Genomic DNA, 7,929 nt, shown 5'->3' with positions numbered 1-7,929 from the left:
ATTCTTTTCCATTATGGCTTATCACAGGATATTGAATATAGTTCCCCCATGCTATACAGTGGGGCCTTGTTTATCCATTCTCTATATAATAGTTTGCATCTCTAATCCCAAACTCCCAGTCCATCCCTCCCCCCTCCCCCCTCCCCCCCCCCCCCTCCCCCTTGGCAACCACAAATCTGTTCTCTGTGTCTGTGTGTCTGTTTCTGTTTTTTAGATAGGTTCATTTGTGTCATATTTTAGATTCCACATATAAGTGATATCATATGGTATTTGTCTTTCTCTTTCTGACTTACTTCCCTTAGTATGATAATCTCTAGGTCCATCCATGTTGTTGCAAATGGCATTATTCCATTCTTTTTTACGGCTGAGTAGTATTCCATTGTAAATATGTACCATATCTTCTTTATCCATTCATCTATTAATGGACATTTAGGTTGCTTCCACGTTTTGGCTATTGTAAATAGTGCTGCAGTGAACATTGGGGTGCATGTGTCTTTTCAAATTATAGTTTTCTCTGGATATGTGCAGGAGTGGCATTGCTGGATTATATGCCAACTCTATTTTTATTTTTTTGAGGAAACTCCATACTGTTTTCCATAGTGGCTGCACCAATTTACGTTCCTACCAACAGCAAACATAAATAATTTTAAAAGTAAATGCTGGTGGGCAGGCACCATCTCTTCTGACCATTCTTCTCAAGTGTCTGTGTTACTCCCTGTATAGATAGCTTTCAAGGTATGGGCCTTTGAAATGTCAGGGTCTCTAGAAATGCTATAAAGCATCTAACTACAAAGAGAAAACCTTGAGCTTTTTGTGTTATGACTGTGTGAAAGGTTTCACCTTCCTGAACAGATATAAGTATGAAATCTGGTGTTTCATTTGGTTAGAGTTTGGGTAAAATGCTCTATACTCAGAACAATGTCCTAAGCTACTTCCAATAATTGGTTAAGAATGTCCTAAAGAAATCTAAGAATTAGAATTTTTCAGAACTCTTGTTCCTTCTCTTTTAGGTGCAAGAAACAATACATTTCCTTGTTTTTTTAAGCTGTATAGGCTAACGATAATATAGAGAATTTTCTGATATACATTTGCAGGACTAGGTATAATGCAGCAAAATTCTTAAGTGAGAAGTTGTGTATACTGTACATTTAAAAAAAATCATCCTTTGTAGGAAATGTTCCTATAAGAAACTCAGTCCAATATTTTCCACAATTCTTTACCTTCAGGCAGAGCTAAAGTTCAGCAAGGCAGTTCTTTGGGACATTAACTTAGGACATCTATAAACCTCATTGTGAGACTAAAATATCACTGAAAATATTATTATATGGAGAAAAATGTGTAAATGGTGTTTGATATTCATGGGTTAAAAGAAATATTTGGGTAAACTACTTGGGGCTAATAGGTGGATCCTCCTTCCCATAGGGCATGCTGAGAACACTAAACCATCTTTAACGGTGATGATAGGGTATGCAAGTTTGAGATTAAAATTGAATTGTTCAGAACAATAGAGGAGAGGCAGTGTACTTGTTCCTTGTTATTTTTGGTGATTTGAAGATATATATACAAATTCTTTGATGCTCCTCCTTTGAAGAGGTGGTACTTACCATCTTCCCTCTTCTGTCTCCTTGAGTGTTGGCTGGACTTTGTGACTTGCTTCTTATGAATAGGCTATGGCATAAATGACAATGTGTGACTTCTGAGACTAGGTAACAAAAGACATTGTGACTTCCTTCTTGCACTTTCTCTTGGATCACTTGCTGTCGAGGAAGCTAGCTGCCGTGTCAAGAGGACATTCAAATAACGTTATGGAGCGGCCCACATGGCGAGGAACCGAGTCCTCTTTTGAGTGAGCCATCTTGGAAGTAGATCCTCCAACCCAGTCAAACCTTTATCTGATGACTGCCCAACTGACAGCTTAACTACAAAGTCATGAGAGACCCTGAGCTAGAACCACCTAGTTAAGCCTCTCCTCAATTCCTGACCCAAAGAAATTTTCAGACAATAAACACTGTTGTTTTAATCTGCTGAGTAATGTGTTATGCAGCAATCAATAACTAATACACTCTTCTGCCATTAAACACTTAGCCTTACCTCTAGATAAGTGTTGAACATATATTTTTTTGGATATTGCTTTGGAAAGATGCCAAATTGTTAGTCCATCTGGAATACACACATATTTCAGCCCTAACTATTCCCCAAATTTCTCTAAATTCGTATCTGCTAAGGGCCATAATCCTGCCAGCGTCCTTCTGAACTTCTGATCATTTTATTTTGCTTATTTATTCAATCAGAAAAAATATAGTTCTCATGACTGTGCTTGATGCTGTGGGAAGATAAAAATATGGGCAAAACATGGTCTCTCTTCATATGTGACACTATACCAGTAGAGATAGGTCTTGAGAAAGGCTATTTCCATTATGTAAGAACCAGAAGTGCAACTGTACTGAACTCATAACTCACTGGGCAAAGTAACATTCTGTCATCCAAATAAAGGGAACATAAGATCTTTTCAGATGTCTCTGAAGTAATTGCCAGACTTCAATTGGGGTTTCTTAAGATTAAGTTATGTGTATTCAGTTGTATATGCCACTTGGATATACTCTAAGAGCCTAAAATGCTTTATTTAGGAGCAGGGAATATCCACAAGTACTCTTTTAGACTTTGGGGTTTCAGGTATCAATAATATATATAATTATTAATTATGGGGACTTAGGTAACTAATTTTTTTCTTTTTAACTGAGATCATAAAAAACAAACAAAAACTATATCATCATTATTCCATTATTCCATAAACATTTTAATGCTTTTCTCTCTCCCAAAATTGAGGAAGGACATGAATTCAGAACAGAGGGCATTTCTTTAAACTGAATGAATTTAGCTCACTACATTACCTTATTTTTTTATTTTGCTCTGGGTCAATGAAAAGTGTGCTGACCAACACTCTCTGACCTGTAACACAGATTGGCAAACTACTGGCCCAGGGGCCAAATTTAGCCTTAAGCCTTTAACTGGGGCTTGAGCTAATAATGATTTACTTCTGTAAATGGTTACAATAAAAAAAGAAAAATGAGACAAAGACTGGTTGTTGTCCACAAGGCCTAAAATATTTACTATCTGGCCCTTACAGAAAAAGATGGCAAACCTCTTATCTATATCAGCCCGTAATTAGATCGCTTTAGAAAAGACTCTGATGCTGCTACAAACCATTGACATTACTATGGAGTGGTTATCACCACTGGGCTAGTGTCAAGGAAAGATTAGACTTGAGGCTACTTTGGTGTATTCCTTAAACTTCCACTGTCTCTGAAACCTTGGGCAAGTCACTGAATCTCAGTGAGCCCGTTACCTCATTTATAACTTGATAATGGTTGAGGTCACTTCCAAATCTAAAATTCTACTTCTAAGATACCACCAACCTTCTATGGTTTACCTTCCTTTAAATTCTGTTTCTCCTCTTCTTTTTTTTTAACCTATTTTATTGCAGGTTTTTTTCCCCAATTTTATTGAGATTTAATTGACATATAGCACTCTTTAAGTTTAAGGTGTATAGCATAATGATTTGACTTATATGCATCATGAAATGATTACACTAGTAAGTTTAGTGAACATCCAACATCTCATATTGATACAAAATTAAAGAAATAGAAAAAAAAAATATTTTCTTCTTGTGATGAGAACTCTTAGGATATATTCTCTTAACTTTCATATATAACATATAGCAGAGTTAATTTATTATGTTGTACATTATATCCCTAATACTTGTTTATCTTATAACTGGAAGTTTGTACCTTTCGACTGCCTTCATCCAATCCCCCCTCTCTCTACCCCCCACCTCTGGTAACCACAAATCTGATCTCTTTTTCTATGAGTTGGTTGGTTGGTTGGTTGGTTGGTTTTTGAAGTATAATTGACCTACAACATTATGTTATTTCCTGTCATACAACATACTGATCCACTATTTCTACATGTTACAAAATGATCACTATGGTAAGTCTAGATGCCATCTGTCACTACACAAAGATATTACGTAATTATTGACTATATTCCCCTCTCCGTACATTTCATATGCATGATATTTATTTTGCAACTGGAAGTTTGTACCTCTTAATCTCTCTTACCTCTTTCTGTCCTCCCCACAACTCCCTCCCCTCTGATAGCCACCTGTTTGTTCGCTGAATCTGTGACTCTGTTTCTGTTTTATGTTTATTCACTTGTTTTGTTTTTAGAGTCCACGTATAAGTAAAATCATACAGTATTTGTCTTTCTCTGCCTGACATATTTCACTTAGCATAATACCCTTTAGGTTCATCCATGTTGTTGTAGATGGCAAGATTCCATTCTTTTTTAATGCCTGAGTAATATTCCATTGTATATATATACCACATCTTCTTTATCCATTCATCTATTGTTGGGTATTTAGGTTGCTTCCATATCTTGGCCATTGTAAATAATGCTTCAATGAACATAGGGGTGCATATATCTTTACAAATTGATGTTTTTGTCTTCTTGGGATAAATTACCCAGGAGTAGAATTGCTGGATCATATGGTGGTTCTATTTTTAATTTTTTGAGAAACCTCCATACTGTTTTCCATAGTGGCTGCACTAATTTCCATTCCCAACAACAGTGCATGAGAGTTCTCTTTTCTCCACATCTTTACCAATGCTTGTTATTTGTTGTATTTTGATAATAGCCATTTTGACAAGTGTGAGGATTATCTCATTGTGGTTTTGATTTGCATTTCCCTGATGATTAGTGATGTTGAGCATCTTTTCATATGCCTGTTGGCCATCTGTGTGTCTTCTTTAGAAAGATGTCTATATAGGTCCTCTGCCCATTTTTTAATTGGGTTGTTTGTTTTTTTGATGTTGAATTGTATGAGTTCTTTGTGTATTTTTGGATATTAACCACTTATAGGATATAACACTTGCACATATTGTCTCTTATTCAGTAAGTGGCCTTCACTATACTGAAGCTTTTTAGTTGGATGTAGTTTTATTTGTTTATTTTTGCTTTCGATTCACTTCTGAGGAGACACATCTAAAAAACAATTACTAATACTGATGGCAAAGAGATTATTGCCTGTGTTTTCTACCAGAACTTTCATCACTTCAGGTCTTACATTTAAGTTTTCAATCCATTTTTAATTTATTTTTGTGCATGCTGTGAGAGAGTAGGCCAGTTGATTCTTTTGCATGTAGCTATCCAGTTTTCCCGACACCATTTATTGAATAGACTGTCTTTTTCTCCACTGTATACTCTTTTTTTTTTTTTTTTACTTTTTGGCCACACCACGCGGCATGTGGGATCTTAGTTCCCTGACCAGGGATCGAACCCACACCTCCTGCAGTGGAAGCGTGGAGTCTTAACTGCCAGACCACCAGGGAAGTCCCTCCATTGTATATTTTTGCCTCCTTCATTGTGTTAATTGACCATACAAGGATAGGTTCAGTTCTGGGCTCTCTATTCTGTTCCATTGATCTAAGTGTCTGTTTTTGTGCCATTACCATACTGCTTTGATTACTGTAGCTTTGTAGTGTAATTTGAAATCAGGGCACATGATACCTCCAGCTTAATTAAGATTATTTTGACTATTTGAGGTCTTTAGTGTTTCCATACAAATTTTAGAATTATTTGTTTTAGTTCTATGAAAACTGCCACTGTTATTTTGATAAGGATTGCACTGAATCTGTAGGTTGCTTTGGGTAGTATGGTCATTTTAACAATATTAATTCTTTCAATCCATGAGCATGATATATTTTCCATCTGTGTCATCTTCAGTTTCTTTCATCAGTATCTTACAGTTTTCTGAGTGCAGGTCTTTTACCTTCTTAGATAGATTTATTCTTAGGTATTTTATTCTTTTTGATGCAGTTGTAAATGGGATTGCTTTCTTCATTTCTCTTTGTGATAGTTCATTGTTACTGTATAGAAATGCAACAGATTTCTGTATATTAGTTTTGTATCCTGCAACTTTACCAAATTCATTAGTGTGTTCTAGTAGTTTTTTGGTGATCTCTTTAGGATTTTTCTGTATATACTATCATGTCATCTGCAAATCTGCAAGTCTAATAAAAGTGGAGAGGGCTTCCCTGGTGGTGCAGTGGTTGAGGGTCCGCCTGCTGATGCAGGGGACGCGGGTTCGTGCCCCGGTCCGGGAGGATCCCACATGCCGCGGAGCGGCTGGGCCCATGAGCCATGGCCGCTGAGCCTGTGCATCCGGAGCCTGTGCTCCGCAACGGGAGAGGCCACAACAGTGAGAGGCCTGTGTACTGCAAAAAAAAAAAAGTGAAGAGAGTGAGCATCTTTGTCTTGTTCCTGATCATAGAGGAAATACTTTTCAACTTTTCACCAATGAATATGATGTTAGCTGTAGGCTTGTCATATATGGATTTTATTAGATTGAGCTATGTTCCCTCTATACCCACTTTGTTGAGAAATTTTATCGTAAATGAATGTTGAATTTTGTCAGAAGCCTTTTCTGCATCTATTGAGATGGTTATGTAATTTTTATGCTTCAATTTGTTAAGGTGGTATATTACATTAGTTGATTTGTAGATATGAAACATCCTTGCATACCTAGGGTAAATCCAGCTTGATTATGGTGTATGATCCTTTTACTGTATGGTTGAGGATTTTTGCATCTATGTTCATGAGTGATATTGGCCTGTAATTGGCCTGTAATTTTCATTTTTTGTGTTATCTTTGTCTGATTTTGGTATCAGGGTGATGCTGGCTTTGTAGAATGAGTTTGGAAGCATTCCTTCCTCTGCAGTTTTTGGGAATATTTTGAAAGGGATGGCTGTTAACTCTTTTCTAAATATTTGGAAGAATTCACCTGTGAGGCCATCTGGTCCTGGACTTTTGTTTGTTGGGAGTTTTTAAAATTACTGACTAAATTGCATTACTGATAATTAGTCTGGTCATATTTCCTATTTCTTCCTGAATCTGTTTTGGGAGATTGTATATTTCTATGAATTTGTCCATTTCTTCTAGGGTTGTCCTTTTTATAGGCGTATAATTGCTCATAATAATCCCTTATGATTGTTTATAATTCTGTGGTGTTGGTTGTAACTTCTCCATTTCTGATTTTATTGATTTGAGTGTTCTCTCTTTTTTTCTTAATGAATCCGGCTAAAGGTTTATTGACTTTATCATTTAAAAAATACAGCTTAGTTTCATTGATCTTTTCCACTTTTTTTTAGCCTCTATTTCATTTATTTTTGCTCTGATCTTTATGAGTTCTTTTTCCTTCTACTAAGTTTGGGTTTTGTTTGTTCTTCTCTTTCTAATTCCTTTAGGTGAAAGGTTAAGTTTTTTATTTGAGTTTTTTTTCCTGTTTCCTGAGGTAGGCTTGTATCACTGTAAACTTCCCTTTGAGAACTGATTTTGCTGTGTCCCGTAGATTTTGGATCATTGTGTTTTTGTTTTCATTTGTTTTCATGATTTTTTTTTTTTTTTTTTTGCAGTACATGGGCGTCTCACTGTCGTGGCCTCTCCCATTGTGGAGCACAGGCTCCGGATGCACAGGCTCAGTGGCCATGGCTCTTGGGCCCAGCCGCTCCGCAGCATGTGGGATCTTCCTGGACCGGGGCACGAACCCACATCCCCTGTATCGGCAGGCGGACTCCCAACCACTGCGCCACCAGGATAGCCCCTTCAGGTTAGTTTTAAAATTTTCTTTTTTGGTTTCTTCAGTGATTCATTGGTTGTTTAGTAGTGTATTGTTTAGCTTCCATGTGTTTATTGTTTTTGTGTTTTTTGTTTTCTTGTAGTTGATTTCTAGTCTCAGAGCCTTGTGGTTGGAAAAGATGCTTGATATAATTTCAGTTTTCTTAAATTTATTGGTATTTGTTTTGTGGCCTAGCATGTGATCTATCCTGGAGAATGTTCCATGTGCACTTGAAAGAATGTGTATTCTGCTGCTTT

At 36.6% G+C, this 7,929-nt stretch overlaps 1 long non-coding RNA gene across 1 annotated transcript in view; it reads left to right on the top strand.

Annotated features, from left to right (window-relative positions):
* The window catches only part of LOC113633568 (uncharacterized), a 41,790-nt gene extending 34,290 nt beyond the window's left edge, over positions 1-7,500 (top strand). Inside the window, exon 5 of the long non-coding RNA XR_003438249.1 lies at positions 7,470-7,500. This is a non-coding gene — a long non-coding RNA (uncharacterized LOC113633568). The remainder of the gene's footprint in view (positions 1-7,469) is intronic.
* Positions 7,501-7,929: the final 429 nt, after the last annotated feature.

The sequence above is a fragment of the Aethalodelphis obliquidens genome, unplaced genomic scaffold (assembly GCF_003676395.1).
Source record: "Aethalodelphis obliquidens isolate GAN/ISIS:26980383/991018 unplaced genomic scaffold, ASM367639v1 scaffold40, whole genome shotgun sequence".
Lineage (NCBI taxonomy): Eukaryota > Metazoa > Chordata > Mammalia > Artiodactyla > Delphinidae > Aethalodelphis > Aethalodelphis obliquidens.
The sequence above is the reverse complement of the archived record's forward strand: the minus strand, read 5'-3'. Positions and strand labels throughout refer to the sequence as shown.